The sequence below is a fragment of the Sylvia atricapilla genome, chromosome 6 (genome assembly GCF_009819655.1).
Source record: "Sylvia atricapilla isolate bSylAtr1 chromosome 6, bSylAtr1.pri, whole genome shotgun sequence".
NCBI classification, from domain to species: Eukaryota; Metazoa; Chordata; class Aves; order Passeriformes; family Sylviidae; genus Sylvia; species Sylvia atricapilla.
Window position 1 is genome coordinate 26,973,083 of NC_089145.1, and position 16,781 is coordinate 26,989,863.

At 39.5% G+C, this 16,781-nt stretch overlaps 2 protein-coding genes across 2 annotated transcripts in view; both read left to right on the forward strand.

Annotated features, from left to right (window-relative positions):
• Positions 1-16,781, forward strand: part of TMEM62 (transmembrane protein 62) — a 190,430-nt gene that overhangs the window by 39,222 nt on the left and 134,427 nt on the right. The window lies entirely within an intron of this gene.
• Positions 15,221-16,781, forward strand: part of MIDEAS (mitotic deacetylase associated SANT domain protein) — a 50,758-nt gene continuing 49,197 nt past the window's right edge. Inside the window, exon 1 of the mRNA XM_066321273.1 lies at positions 15,221-15,286. The gene's annotated coding sequence lies outside the window, so the exon portion shown is untranslated. The remainder of the gene's footprint in view (positions 15,287-16,781) is intronic.

Sequence of the window (16,781 nt, forward strand, 5' to 3'; positions counted from 1 at the left end):
CTGATTGCAGGTATAGTGCACTGAAAGCAAGTCATCAGGGTTGAAATCATCTTCAGAGTTTCAAACAGGCACATCTTGTGAGTAGGAGGCCTGCATTCAAAAGAATGAGCACTGACTTGCCTCCTACTTGTGCAAGAAAAGAGCAGCTCAATTACGAAAATAATTCTTTCAGAAGACAATGTCATGGGTCACTACATGAGCAAGCATGAAATCTCTGTTACTGGGGAGCTTCCTGTTCATTTAGAAGTTGTGTATCTCAATGACTAGCCATAATTGAAAGGAAAGTGGGGAAAGACAAAGGAGATGTCGTATACTGGCACGTGTACATATATTTTTACACCTGTATTATATAATATAATGGCAATACAACTTCTGGTGTTTGATAAAAGTATGAAAAAAAAAACCCCAAGACCCTTAACCCAAACACAAAAAATAGTGTTTCAAAATCTCTGTACAACCCCATTTTCTCTTGCTTGGCATAGGGTGTTTTCTCTACAGACAAGGTGATCCTGGAGATAGTTGCAGCAGTCATCTGCAGTTTGCTGTTTAACCTTTATGATCATGCACACACACACACACATCCCCCCTTGTCTCTTTTGTTAAGTACCTGTTAAGTGAAGCTACTGTAAAGTAAACTTAGGTGTGAATTTAAAGTGCAGTAGCTATTCTGCACTGACTTGGCTTGTGGATACTTTTTCTACTCTAAAAATGCATTTTTGGGGTTTAGCTTGATTCACTTCAGACTGAACTAAACTGCACAAAATCACCCCACATGTGAAATAAAACTGTCCATGCAAGCAGGCAATTGTGAAATAGTTGTTACAGAACAGAAATTAAGGACTGCTACCACCAATATAAAGTGTAATCTGAGCACTGATGTGATTATTTTAAAGTCAGTCAGAGATGGAGCAGAGGTGAAATGGAGGATATATTTGAGCTGGAAGATGGTTGTTGTCATGAACGACAATTCACTGCTGCCTACTCAAATAGGGAATGTCATTCAGGAGAGCCTTACTTCACTGAACACATCCTCAAGGTACCTTCTGACCAACTTCAGGCAATTTGAGAAAGGAAAAACATTCCTTAACCACATGATGAGATAAAAAAAAATCCCATTTGATCCTTTTAGAGCAAAGAGGAGAGGAGAAAGAGGCTCATGGTTAAAAGTTATCAGCCCCCAAAATCATGTGTAAGCTTGGACAAAGTGTAAAATTGAAACAGCTGTCATGTTAAGAGTGGTTAAAATCATATTGCCATCAATTTCAGGGAAGTCAAAACTAATAGCTAAAATAGAACTCAAAAATCAAAGTCTGGAGGCTTTCCCCCCACCCCCTCCTTTAGGATTAAACTGACTATCTAACTGACTCCAAACCACCTTTTTGTTCATGTTTACCTGCTCTTAATATAGAAGCAGCAAATTTACATATTCTGCCTATCCTGTGAGACAGATATTTTTAAAGTACAAAATAGTCTAAATTCCAGGATTTTCTGGGCTCATGGTTCATAATTATGGGTATATGCCATAATAATTCTCCTTTTACAGATTGCCACGTTCATTAGTAGCTCATTCTTGGCAAATACATGCCTTTTCTTTATTATTTTTAATTAATGTCACTATAATAAGTAGTCTTTAAATCTCTCTAGATGAATAATGCAGATGTCGCTTATGTAACTGAAGTGCAGGTGTGTTTTGGCCATAAAAATTCCCTGGGGTATTCATGAGCTCAAAGTGACGGCAGATTCTTTAGCCTGTGTGTGTAGGGAGCAAAGTGGTCTATGAGGTCTCTCAAGAAACATCCTTTATGGAACCTGTGAAGAGAAATGCTCAGTTAGATTACTCAAATCCAGCACAATTTAAATCTTTATTTTTGATGTAGTATGCCTGTTATATAATAGGAAAGTAAAATATCATCTTCTGCTGTGAGGAAGCATTGTTCTAAGGGTACAGGAAGTTAGAGAAACATTTTTAATCTATTCTTCAGAGAAGTGAGGTATCTTGAGAAAAGGTGTATTTTTCTACTGATAAATAGGCCTTGTGGAAGAACTTGGTGAGTCCTGTGTTCTTGGGTAACAAAACCAGTTCGATTATCCTACAAATTCTAAAGCACTGCTTCAGGCTGCAGTAAGAAAAATTATTGCAAAGTCATCTCTAGTAGATCTGAAGTTTCCAGTTTTCTAAACTATTAGTTTACTAGACTTCAGTTAAGTTTCTTGCTCTTGTTGCTGAGCCAGGAGACCAGACAATGAGAAACCTCTGTTCACTCCATGCAATGTCAGCCAGCTGCAAGAAGTGCTATTGAGTGTAATTTGAGCTAATCCATGTATGTTTGCATGGAATAGTTTAGGAGTTTGCAGATTATTTGTTCTGGCAGCAAAGCTGTGGATGCAGTAACTCCAGGAGAGAACAGTAACTCCTTAGGTCATTACAGCCGTTGGCAGTGACTCTTTGAATCAGCGTAAGTGATGCAATATACAAATAGAAAAATGTTAGCTTGAGACAGCTGCTGAGATTGAACTGAGCTATTCAGCTGACTTCATGTTCAAGTGGCATTCCATGCTCTGGAGCCAGTTTAAAGGTGTATTTGTGACCAGCTCAACTCCCTGTTGGCTCAAGATTTTAGAAAGGGTAGGCAGCTGGGGAGACCAAATTTTCATCCAACTCAATTATGCCATCCACTTCTGAGTTGACTCTGCTTTTGCAATTTTTATTCATGCAGGTCATCTTTTGTAAAAAGAAACAAACTCCACAATGTATCACTTATTGACTGGGTGTTATCTTGAGGCAGGGATATTAGTGGGAGAGTTTTACAGGTGACACTACAGTGTCACGAGAGACTAACGCCTTCTGATGCTAATTGTTGTCTAATCACAAAGTGGAATTCATCTGTACAGGTGAGTATACAGATAAGAAACAACTGCTACTTTTAATGGTAACTTGGTTTTCTGATGATTCGTGACTCGGGCTCTCTCAACCCATCTTTCTTGGTCATCATTTCAAAAGTTTCATCTGGGTTCTCACAGGCCAAAAGGCATAGGTAGGATTTGGATTTGCCCCTCTCATTAACAATTTTTGTGATGGTAAAGTTTATAAAGTATGTTTGTAAACATACTTTGCTAGTCAAAACTACTAATTTTGATATAGGTTTACACAGAAGACTATCTGTATGACACATCTTGAAGAATCACATTCATTTTAAGGTAAAAAAAAATCTTCTTTTGTAAATAAAGAAAAATATAATATGACAATAACATACCTTGATATGTATGTTCTGTATGTTTCTGTAAGGAAAACACAGGCTCAAAGTACTTCCCATAAATGTTTGGCCTGATCTTTAACCATTTGTTATTTTATAAAACCTTCTAATACCATAAAAAGTGAGCACAATATGTTATCAGTTTAATCTGATACTAATTATTACTGTTTGATCATCATAAACTTATCTTCATTATTTTGCTTCCTTATCTATCTGTGCCTTTTCTTCATCCTTAAGGGAAGAAACAGAATACTGAAGTGCTTGCTGCAGAGAATGATCTTCCTGTTCTCTTTATTCTGTTAGTGACAGTTTTTTAAATCCATTTTGATTTAATTTTACTTATTTATTTTTTAATTTTTATACTATTTATTTAATTTTTATAGATGGCCCAAGCACTATGGAGGTGAAAGCAATCTTGTTGCTGTGCAGTATCATGTCAGGATCACATCTTTCATTTTTTGCAGCAGCACACTTGGGGAAATTAAGAACTTCTATTTTAGAACCACACTGCTAGATAAGCATCCTACATCTGTGTAGGAGGTGTCTTTCTTCATTGCCTTGTGTGCCATTTCCATTTAATAATATCTCCCAGTTACACACTAAAAAAAAAAGGTTCTACTAGTACTCTTTCTGAAATCTGCAACCAGTGAAGTATTAATATAAGTAGAATTTTTCTGTCATGTCTGTTTCAAAACAAAAAGACCTTGAATTTCCCCAATTGTATATAAAGCATCACCACTTAAAAGTTAAAATGTTGTTGTTATGGCCTGTGGTTGTATATATGCTTTGTAGTGCAAAGCTGCAATTCAAAACAGGAAAGATTGAAGGGTTTTTAAATGAAGAATACTGATAACCTTGAAAGTATTTCTTCTTACTGCTGGCTTTTACATTTTGTCTAAAATATACTGCCAGATTTGAAATAAAGTTACTAAATGCAAATTATCCCTTATTTTTATTTGTTTCACAACCTATGTACATGGAAATTTGCAACATTTAGTGAAAAGAAAACTAAATTTGTCATTTAGAAAGAACTGAGTTTGTTATAAACTAAGCTGCATTATGTGAGATTCCAAGATACTAGACCATCCTGAAAAATGTGGCAAAGGAAGAAATGTAATCACAAAAGCTCAAATTACTTATTCAAAACACAAAATTATTCTTGTAAAATCAAACTTGAACTGTGCTAAGATATGTTTCTTTAGTTTAAAATTGCTGGCAGCAAATGGTCAAGTATTTCTGTCTGAATCAAAGACAGAAAACATGAGCACCATTTGTTGAAAATGCTACTGATTACTGCATCAGTGCAAGAGGCAGCAGTGGGTGAGAAAGACTGCACTGCATGGTGAAATCCCAACATCAACAGAATACTCCATAGTATTTCTATTCTTTTTCATAACTGAAATTCAAATTAATTAGAAAACTGCTCTGTATTTTTAAATAATGCACCCTAATGCTAGAAGAATTAATGCTAATGGCTTATAGAAGTACAAAAAGAAATGGGTCTTCTAGAATCAGAAGAAAATTGTTCATATGAGAAGGATATGTATAGGGCTGTGGGAAGTTATACACAGTATAACTATATGTAGTGTAGCTTCCTTGTAAGACTCCTTGGTATGCTAATCCTTGATCAAATAGAATTGAAAAATCCATGTTGGGAGTTCCAACCTAACTGTGGAAGAACACATTAGGGATGTAGATAAAGATGAAAGCTGATGAAAGGAGAATAAATGTAGGTGTAAACAAGGAGGAAAATGAATGAGGAGGAAGCTGTTTCTGGAGGAACTTTTCTTGCCCTAGCATCATGTTTCTGCAGTGCTATTTCTGAAAAGTACTGGTTTGTCAAAGAGGACTATGTTGATTTCCAAAGTCTCAAGATAACCAAAGGCATATTTTTGGAGTTTTGTGTAGGGCTTGATTCAGAGCTGCTGGATATTAGTAGAAAGCTTCTCATCCATTCAGTATGTGAACATTCTGGAAATATACAGCACTTGATTGTTATCAGTCAATTATTAATGACTATGATATCAGTAAATCAGCTGTTGTATTCTGCTGGCCTAGGAATGAGCATTCACAGAGACATTCAGCTGCTGCCTCTCAGGAAAAGAAGAGGGATCAGTAAGCACAACTGGCCTGGACAGAATTAATGGTGCCAGTTACTGTATTCTAGGAGACTGTACTTGCCCTTATTATCATGGGTGATAAAGTATATTATTGAACATATGAAACTTAGACAACAACTGTTCTCACTCTCCTAAACAGCTGCAGGATAACTGTGTGGGTTGTCTTTCAGAGTGGGATCAACAACTGGTAACTGGAAGGGCCGAGGCAGCTCAGCAAAACTGGCTTCAGATTGTAACTGCACTCTGTGTCTTACCCAGAATAGCTGGTAGGCAGTAAAGAGGCTTTCTGCCTTTTCTGAATGACAATCTCTCAAGGCATTTGGGGATATAATTTCTACATCTACTGAAGAAATGAGAGCTTGTTTTTTGTGCAGCTTTCTGTGGTGTGGCATACAAGACAGTACTAACAGTCCACACCTCTAGATCACTTAATGGGTATTGGCTTTGCAAACACTGCAAGTCACGTTAATTTTAAATATAGTCATGAATACTAATTGACAGGAATAAATAAGCTATATCTTAGTTCTGGTAAAAAAGTTGAGTATTTTAATTATAGCAATACATGACTGGTTGGAGATACCAGGTCTTCAAATCAAGGAGTTTGTGATAGGTAAACTTGTCTAAGTGAACTTGTGAAATTATTTCTACAAATAATCTTTTCTCACTGTTTCATGCACTAGAATTTGGAGGCTGAAATGACCTGACAGAATTTTGTTTGGATGTCAGAGAAATGAAGTCTGGATGATGTTCTCTGGAACAAATTGGAAGAATTGTAGCTGAGGGTCTGCTGGCAATATTTGAACGACAGCTGATTAATCCAAGACTGAAGTGCATGTAGCAGGAGATAGTTATAATTTTTAATAACAATACTCTTGTAAAAAATACGTTGCAAAAATACATTCCTGTTTAACTTTATTAATCTAATTTTTTATGTCCGTATCAATTTCTGTGTGTGCTTCATGCACAATAAAGCTCCACTCTTCAATTAGAAAATAATCTTTCACAATTAATTGTGACAGTATTTTGTTGTTATAAAGTTCTCTTTGTTGTCTTCTGTGTTGCTTTGAATTTCTAATATCTTCTGCTCCTCAGCCAATATACATCTTTCAAGAGTTTCCACTAATCCTTCACCACAAGGAAAAACACCCCAAATATCCAACTGTTGTAGTTGCCTGAACTGAACACCAGTAACATTTGTTTTCTTGGTGGTAGAGATGTTAAGAATGATCACCCTATAACTTGATTACTTTTCTTACTATTCATAGTTTCAAGATGAGAGGAGGTTTGGGTTTGTCTGTGTGGTTGGTGGGTTTTGTGGTTTTTTGGGAAGAGTTGTTTTGGTTTTTTTCTTAGTTGGGCAGGTTTTTTCCCGCTGCAGTTTTTGGCTGCAAATTTCCTGAACCACTTCCCATTCTTGAGAAACTCTAGAAGTTTTCTCCATCTTTTCTGTGATGAACATTGATATGTGAAGCCCAATGTCATGATTCTATGGTGATTGTTAGCAGACAGTGGATTTGCTTCTCCCTGCCTTAGGCACGGTGGATTTCTGCTGTTTCTTCTTAGTATCACAACAAAAAGAACATATTCAGAACACTTCTTGTGAGAAGACATTCTGCTGAGAACAAGATAGTGACTGCTTTTTTTACTGCTTGAGGTAGTAGTGATATGGGAGGATGCCTCACTCATACATATGAGGAAAGAGTAAAAAAACTAACTTACAAGTACATATAAACAAACACTGTAGTAAATCCAGCAGAGACAGAATACTTGAGCTTGGTATTTGAATACTCTCTCCATGGTTGCCTTCATGGGTCATGTGTATTCTTGGCTCTTCTACTGCAGATCTTAGTTACATTAGCCTCCTGCAGGTAATATCCTTTGTTTTCTCAGTCCACTGTGGCTTCAAGGAGCTGGAGAAATCTCTGCAGGAACAGGGATGGGGGGAGATGAGGGAGGAGCATGCATTTGCAAGGGAAGAAAGATCCTCTGTAGTGTGTAGGAGGGGAAGGCTTTGAGAGTACTTGCAAAATGTTTGAGATGCATTGATAAAAAAACTTCATTGTTTCCTGTTGGAATTGCTGCATTTTCTTCAGCCTGGCAGTCCTGTGGCAGCCATGAAGATACGTGTTTCTGTTGGCTAACAGAAAACATAAGTAATGATCAAATGCTCAGTAGACCATATACATAATATAACTGTATCCGTATTTGGAAAGCATTCCTGCCTTGGAATACCACATTCTAGGTAGGGCTGTTTCTATGAGATTGTGTTTTATGCCCTATGTAGAAATGGAAAAATATTGTTGCAGATTTTTGATGTAGGTACAAGCACAAGCCTTTTAAGGTTCCCATTGACAAGAAAAACACCCTGTAAATTTTCTATTAAAAAAGGTTAGTTGGAGGAAAAAAAACCCCAAATTCCATAATTAGACTTGTATTAATAAACATAAAGAGAGTAACTGAATTAATTTTCCTAATAATGGAATATGTCATGTACTTTATGCAAAAAATAAGGACTATTCAGAGATCACAGAGAAAACAGACCAACTGGTTGGGATAGGTCACAACTTGGTATTGGAAGGAATGTTGGAGGACTGCCAAAATACTACTGGAGTCCAGGCATGGAAATCAGTAAGATGCAACTTACTTGTGAATCTGAGAAGAATAAAAACTGCACAGCAATTCAGCAAAAACACTACAGTGTAGTGGTGATGACAGAAGAAGCTGCAGCCTGGCTTGCACCAATGCAAACTGCCAGCATAGGCAAACACAGAGTGACAGAAAAGAAGGATTAAGGAGTAGAGGGACAGATAAGGTCATCAAGGTATGTAATTATGTGGTTGCAGATTATCCTCTGTATTTGGTATCTGCCTGTCACATGTGTCTTATTTATACATGTTGGTGTCTCCCACAGTGGTTTATGTTCTCTTACTGTTCTATAATTTATTTATGTGATGGAATAGGGATGAATCCTCATGAGAGAGTACCATGGGCTACCAATGGAACCTGGTGTCAGCAAATGCTTGCTTTTTAATTCCCCTGCTGACCCTAGATTTATGCAGCATATATTTCAATTTAATTGCAATGGTACTGAGGCACTAAAACCCACTTTGGGCTGAAAGTTCTCTGAATGATTGTAAGCGTCAAATTATTTAAAATGGACTTTGAGATTGCTACTTGTAATATATTGGCTAGTGTAACTCAGAAGTTCCTAGTACATCCATAAGAGATTACTTTAGGGATGCTCTTCTATATATGCATATATATTATATATATACATATGTATATAACATATAAATAATACATAACACAATTATTCCAGATTCCTGCAAATATTCATACACAATGCACTATTAATTATGACTAGTTTCTTGATGTCAATGGTGCAATTTTTTAAAAATATTATTAAACAGCCTATAGATCAAATTAATTAACTTCTGCATGCCTCAATAAGAAATTTGGTCTGCTCAGATTATTAAAGGAACAGCCTAGATAATTGTCTGTAATACTAATTCGTAGTAAATAACACTAATGTTATACAAAGACAGAAGAATATTACAACTTATTGTTTCAAATCCCAGTCTTTATTTCTGTTATTACCCTAAATTCAACCAAGCTGTGAATGTTGCTTTGCAGTACATGCTGCCAGTATGTCTTTTCTTGTTCATTTGTTGTTGTTAGGAACTGTCTGAGTGCTTCCAGGGGGTTTCTCTGCCTGGGCTCGAAGCCAGCTTAAAGAAAGCACAACTGGTTAACTTGGGGAAGGAGAGACAGAAGCTTTAGTGGGAGTTACTGCCAAAATAAGCCTCATGGGGCGCTTCTGCCACAGTTTCTTGGGAGCTGCTTTGAGCTAAGGCTCTTGCATACGGCCGTGCCTGAGCTACGCTGCAGCTGCACTGCAATCATGCCTACGCCTGCCACTTGATCTTGGCGCCAAACTGTGAACTTTTCTACCCCCTTAAACTCAGCCCCATCTCATCACATGGGGGTGTCTGATGTCGTGGGTTTTGGACTGCCCCCTGGCCTGCCCTCCGTCCTCACTGGGTGTAGTGGGACCGGCCCCACCTGGAAAAGACCTTGCCCAGCCAAGTTTAGGAATCTCCTGGGCTCCTGGCCCTTGGGGAGCAACCCCTTGGTGCTCCCTGAGAGTCATCCATTCAAGCCTTAATCAGAGTATCTACTACCAAAAAGAATATTTATCTTTTAATTTCTTGACAGTCTTGCATACATATTTCACAGAAACTGTGGTACTACTCTCATATTTTATAAAACATTCACTGTGAAACCAGTGTGGTGCAGGGATTGGTGCAGGCTCCTGAAAGCAGATCTACAAACTTCCAAAACTCCAAAGTTTTGGAAATAAAAGGATGCTGCACTCTTGTAATGCATAATGAGAGGTAAATTCCGAAAGGAAATCTCTTACAATTGTAGCCATTGAACCATTTAGTGATTATGGCATTAAAAACATGTATTAGGATTAAGAATTTACATATGCCTACCAGTTCTAGATATTTCTTGCCTGTTATGTTTTTCTGGAGTATTTTCACTGATCAGAAGTATTCCTGATCTTGTTGAAAGCTACTAGTCCATGGACTTTTCCCTAGGTGGTATTATTATTATTATTATTATTCCTGTTATCTAAATTAAAATAGCTAAATAGAGCTAAAGAATTTATGGTGCTTTACATTTTCAGAGTTCTAATACACATGTATTCATCAGTTTGTTTTCTAATTGTTTCTCTCACACAGTATGTAAGAAAATATGATCACTAAATATTGATGAAAAAATCAGAGCCAGCTTACAGACAGCTTTTAAAAAGATCTTTTTTTGTTGTTGTTTTAATATCATCCTCCTTAAAGTAACCCAAACCTAATTTTCAGGAGGACTTGTGTCACTAGTAAGTCAATTGAACAGCAAGAAACATTGGTGTCCTGTTGTATGTGTAGATCGGTGACGCTTTGGTGATGGGGCATGTTGGAGTTCAGCACAATCTGCATACTGAGCTCCTAAAATACAGGAAAAGTACAGCATGACAGAAGAGTTTACATGTGGACTTGAGTGTCTGGAGCTAACCAAAGCTCAGCTATTGAACCTCCATGTGGCCTTCAGCTCACCACTTAAGTTTCTTCAAATACTGTATTTTCTCAGTTTTAGTGAACAGTGTTACCACAGACTGTTGTTTGTAAAACAAACAAACAAACAAACAATGTGACATCTGGGAAAAGTGATAGTAAATGCAGAAAGACTGTGAAGTCTTTTTAAAGCTACACAAGCTAGAAAAATTGAGAAGAAAGGTTCCATAGTCCTGGTTTTCAGCATGCCAAATAATTTGGTACTTCATAGATTCCCACACTGTCTTTCCCACCGAGGCGTCTGAGCTTCTTTCAGTAGTGTTTAAGCAATGTGAACAACTTTGTTTTACATGTGGTTTCTTCTCTAAACCACAGTGTCCCTCCCTTTCCCTCATGTAACAGCGTTTCCTCATGGTTCTATGGAGCCAGGTCATGACACACTCTGTGTGTGTATACATATGTATTTACACATGCATACTCTATTAATGCATGTCTTTTCTCCCCAGGTTGATCAAAGAAGCTGAATCTTGCTCAAATCTTGCTTGAGTGAAGTGCTTTAATTTTAAACACAGGTCTGAAGAGTAAAATATAGGTACAAGACATTTTTTTCTTTTTGAAAACTCTTTTAAATAAGCCAAACGCTTTGTTTTATAAACATTCTGTCTGCATCAAGTTTCCCCAAGGGAAGTTCCCTAGCATAATATTTCAAATGTAGCAACAGAGATCAGAGACAGATGTTAGTATTGTAGAAATTAAAATTTCTCTGTAGTAGAGAGTAAGTGGTATTGTATAAAAAAACATTTTTATAAATATTTTCTCCTGTAATAGTGCTGGCAAAGGGTGGCTATGAGGGAATGGCTTTCTCTGTAATTAGGCTGATGGTCTTTATTCACAACCTCAAAACTAAAGCCCAACAAACCTGAAACAGATACAGTTTCAATAGTTTGAAAGAAATTTTCAAACTATTTAACTGTCATTTAATTAAGTATCCTCTTACCTGAGTTAAGGGGATTTGCTTCTTGAATCATAGTGTCAGTTAGGTTGGAGGATATTTTGGGAGGTCGGCAGTTCAATCTCCTGCTCAAAGCAGGATCAACACTGAAACCAGACAGTGTTGCTCATTGCTTCACTATCCTCACTAGCTGGTTGAAAAGACCACTGTTTCCATTAGCCTCTCCTTGCTGAGGACACCTGCTCCGGTCCCTGACCATCTTGACTTTCTACTGGCTCTAGTTTATTAACATCTTTTTATATTGGGATGCCCAAAACTGCATTCAGTATTCCAGACACAGGCTACCAAATGATGAGTAAAGAGAAATAGTCATTTCCCTTGACCTAGTTCAGATATTCTTTATACAGACCAGGATGGTGTGAGCCTTCACTGCTGTCTGGTGTATCTCCCATTGTCCACCAGGATGCCCAGATCTTGTTCAGTGGCACTGAGTGTCCTGCCAGTCCCATCCTGTGCAATACAAGGTCAGTCTGGGCAAAGTGCAGGGCTTTGCATTGGTCTGTGTTGGATTTCATGTGGTTCCTGTCAGTCCATTCTCCGGCTTGTCTAGAGGCAGCCCCACCCCTGAGCACTGAATATATTTATGGGATAAACACTGCAGCTATTCATTACTGGTTTATGCTAACATTAAGATTTTTAAATTAAAATCATATCCTATTGAAATTTTAGAGGAAATTTCAGTGTGATTATGAGGTGGAAGCTTTAGGCTTACAAGAATCTGAAACTCCTATTACAAAGGGTGTAAATGCTTTCTTATTAGCTATAGTGGTTAAGGCCTTCATTTTATACTTAATTTCAGGGAGAACTAATAGCAGCATATTGTTTTCCCTCATACAGGAGCACAAGTTCAACTCCTGAGAACTACAAAGAGGATGGGGCCTTGGCTCAACTCCTACCCGGTGAAAAGAGTGCCACCTACTGAGCCTGTGGCTCGGTTTTGCAAACTTAAGTATGCAAAGCATAGTCTTTAATCCAAATTCTGACTCAGTGCAATCCAGTGTATTAATGATATGTGTCAATGTTGTTACACTACAAGATGTGTCTGTACAAGCCAAAGAAAACTAAGATTTTATATGCTGATAGCTAGGAGATCTTCCAATCTCCTTCAGTGTAGTAACAATGACGTAACAAGGAATGCATGTGTATTAAGTTTTGTCATGGTAAACCTAATAGAAGTACAACCATCATGCAGTCTCAGCTTATGCTGAGAAAATAAAGAAAAACTTTTAAAAAGCATAGCAAAAGCTGTTACTGAAAAGAAGAAAATTATGATGGTTGGTTCTGGAGAAGTTGTAAGGACCATGTAATGTGAGGAATGGAGAAACAATTGCAGAGTGTATAACTGTAAAACCATTACAAAACACTTAATAAAAATTTATTGCTCAGTAAGAGAAACACTAACATACAGCTCTATAAACACCACAGTGTCTTTGAAGTGTGCTTCTTCTATTTTAGATTTATAAACTAGTTGGTGTACCTACATGAGTGCTTTTGTTCTCATCCCATTTGGTATGTTTAGGAAATACAGTCATCCTTTCCTATAGATTTTTTGTCTTACAGTGTGTTTCAGCTTTGTCCTTGCGGTTATGTTGTCGTTGACTCAGCAGGATTCCTATCTACCTGATACGTTGTTTAGGAGCGAACTATCAAACCCAACAAGTTAAAATATCTCCTAGAGCAGGGTAGAAAGCACACTCCCTGCTCTGCGCAATGTTAGCTTCTGTAGCCAGATGATGACGTTTCTGCCATTGTCTACTCCTTTTACATTATTAAGTATTGTGAAACACAAGGTGCTGCTCATCATTTTGCTCACAGCCTCCAAACAGGTGAAGTACAACATGCATTTGTTCTGTCTGGAACACAGAGATTAACTTTGCTGTTAGAACATGATTTAAAATCAGAAGACTGGTGGGGTTTGGATCTATTTTTGGTTTGGTTTGTTTTCTCCCAAATAAAAGCCGAAATTTCAATCTCATCAATATCTGATGTGCTTCATGGGAGGTACCGATTGCCTAACATAACAGAGAGGAAATACCTCCAGTTTACTGAATCTCTCTTTTTAATCTTTATTAGGGCAAATTAAACTAATGAGTTGTATGCCTTTGACTGCAGCTAGTTATTATATGTTCAATAATTTATGTTTGCTTTACATATTAGGAAATTTGTGAACATCTGGGAATATTTTTTCTGTATTGATTTAAATAGTTATTAATCTATTGTTTCTGTCTATTGGGAGTTTGGAAGAGCAAATGTATTAATGGTGCTAATAGCAGAGTTTTCCTTGAAGGTCCTATTAAGACAGTGTTGCATCAAATGATACCTCTGGTTGTGAAAGAAAAAAATCTTTACCAGTAGTACCTGTGGCTACTATTTTGCTCTTCACCACCATGTGTCTTACTGTTATCCTCTGCACCATGACAGGAAAAGATTGGGTGTGGTAATTAGACTGTTGACCTGGGACTCGTCAGAGTAACCTGGTTATGCATCTGTAGTCATGGGCAAGTCACTTCTCTGGGCTCCTGTTTCTACACATCTTGAGCTTCCCTGGTAAAAAGTTCTGCAAGGAGCTATTGTGAAAGAAACACGAAGTACAGTGAGCAGTGCAAAAATTACTTCTATATTTCACTCAATAAGGCAATACAGGCTGGAAGGGAAACTGCCCTGCTGGTCTAGAAAAAAAACCCAAAATCCAGCAATGCTGCTGTGTGCACTGAATGATCTGAGTCTGGCTGAAGGTAAACACGTGCCAAAGTGCACACTGGAGAAAAACGTTTGGCATTTTTGTGTTGCTTGACGTTTCACTGAATGTGAGTCTAATCTGTGAATGCTGTCTAAAGGTTATTTTATAATCCGAAACTTTCATTGATTGTTAACAAACTCTAGTAGCAGAGCAGTCTACAGAGGGAGCAATGACAAAGCAGCTTCTTTATTTCCTGCCTTAGTAGGGTAGAGTAGCGTGCCTGCGTTTGTCAGCACAGTTTCTTATTCTCAGACCAAGGCAGCAGAGGAAGCCATATTCCAGAAGAGGAGCTGGACATGTTTAGAAACCTCAGAAGTATGAGTTCTTGTAAAAGTAAATTTCAGGTGTTGGTAGAACTGCCAACAGTATAGACATGAAGATTTGCATTAGACTAAAATCCTTTCTCCCTTCCTTTTTTTTTTTTTTTTTCCCCCTACCTCCCCCCCCCCGCCCCCCCGGCCTCACGTTTTCTTCTGAAAAAGTGAGAAAAGGGACGGAAAGGGGAAACAGAAAAGAATGTTTTCCTTTGGTAGAAGGGTTTCCTGAAGAACCAAAAGCTCTGTTTGTTTTTCTTTAGAGAGAAAGGACACAAAGTTTGATCTCGCTGAAGAGGCTGGCTCTGAACTCGGGGCATCAAAGCGGCGCTTTCCTCCGGGTATCGGACACGGCACTGTTTTGCAGGGCTTGGCTTTCAAATCTGTGCTGCAAACTCTCTGCCCGCCCCTCACTCGTTGGGGATTTCCTCTCCTTCGTTGCCAACAGCAGCGACAGCCCAGCGCAGAAGGTCAAGCCGAGATCCCGGGACAAGGGCAGGGGGCTCAGGCCCGTGCCGGGATGAGGCGCTGAGGGCCGGCGGGAGCCGCGCCGCGGAGGGAGGAGAAGGAAGGCGGGAAGAGGAGGAGGAGTTGAGAAGCCCGGGCCCGGGAGCCTCCCCGCTTACCGCACTAGGAAGTGACGCTTTCGCTGAGTCCCGGAGAGAAAGAAACAAAGTTTGTTGATTTTTCCCCCCCCCCCCTTCTTCCCTCCCGCCCCTCCTCTGCAAATAGCCGCTCCACGTTCCCCGGCGGCGCCCGCCGTGCCTGGCTGCGCAGGTGAGCCAGCACGTTCTCTTTCTTCCTTCTCCTGTTTTCCGCGCGTTCATTTTATTTTTTTTTTTAATTTGCACGATTTGCTTCCGTTTTCCTGCCATTTTGGAGAGGTGGTGTCTTTCCTGAGCCTTTTCTTTTGGGGGTTGCGTTGCGTGCTTTGTTTGTGAGTCCCGGGTGCAGGATGAGGAGCAGAAGTACCTGTGGAGGTGACGGGGGCGGCTGGCTCCGCGGCCGGGCCGCGCAGCCCCGGGGGCCCGGGACAGCGGTACTCCCGGCCCGCCTGCTGCGGGGGACCACGCTGGGCTGCTGAGCCATCGCCTCTTGCCCTACCCTGAGTTGTTAGGAGCGCTGCGGAGGGGTTTCTTCGCGGCCGCCTGGCTGCGGCAGCACTTTCAGGATGTGTCTGTGTCCGGGTGAGCTGCCTGCGGATGGAGTTTTGTGGGGTTGGTTTGGGGCGGGGGGAGGTTCTCTTTGCTGGCGGCGTGGCGGAGCCGGGGCAGCCCGGCGTGTGCGGGGCTCGGGTGCTGCGGGGGAGCCGCCGAGTCCCGGCCGCCCGGAGCGCGCATTGTGGCGGGGCTCGGGTCGCTCTGCTGGGGTTTACGCAGTGGAGGGGGATGGGGAGGAATTAGTTAGATAATTTTTGAAAAATCCCGTGCTCTCAAGTGTACAGCTCTTTTCTGGCAGCAACTGCAAAAGACCGATTCGTTGCAGTTTAGCAGTAAAAGCTGACAATACACCTACGCGCGTATGTGAGTCTTATATAATACTTACGGGGTTTTTTTTAACAGGCGTAAGCAGGGTTTATTTTTGGTTTGTAAAGTCTTGTGTGGTTACAGCTTGCAGTATTAGCGAAATATTCTATTTTCTCAACAGATACTTACTTTACATTCTTTTAAAGAATACAAATTTTTAATAATAACTTGATTCTATTCCGACTACGTGTTTTGAGCTTAGTGTAAAGGCCATCTGTACTGGAGCAAGCAGTTAAGGGAGGGGAAGAGAGAAAAAAAATGTCCTAATGCAGAGACTATTAGGTTGTTTAGAGGGCGAGACTGCAGTTCCAAGCAGCAACAGCAGCAGCTTTATGACTGTGTGTAATTACTGAGTGATTGCATAGGACAGCATTGTTGGAACGAAAACGTATACACAGGCTATTGTGCAAGATTTCTGTACCGAACAAAACCTAGTTTTGCATTGCAAATGCTAAAAAAGAGAATGTGTTCTGCGTTGAGCTGCCACGTTCCTCTTAAGACTGACTTCTTCATAGAATTAGAAGAGGAAGGTAGGAGAAGTGGAGTGAGGCTGATCGTAGAAATCACAGATCTGAAATACTCAGCAGAAACGCCACTAGCAGTTTCTGAAATCACAGCAGACAGAAATTGAAAGCTCATTGAATCTGCGGGTTCATGTTTCTAAAGTGATTATATAGCAGGTGAAATCCAAGCGGGTTTGCTACAGTATACACGTTTAGCCTAATTCTTGCGCTGGTCTGATTTTT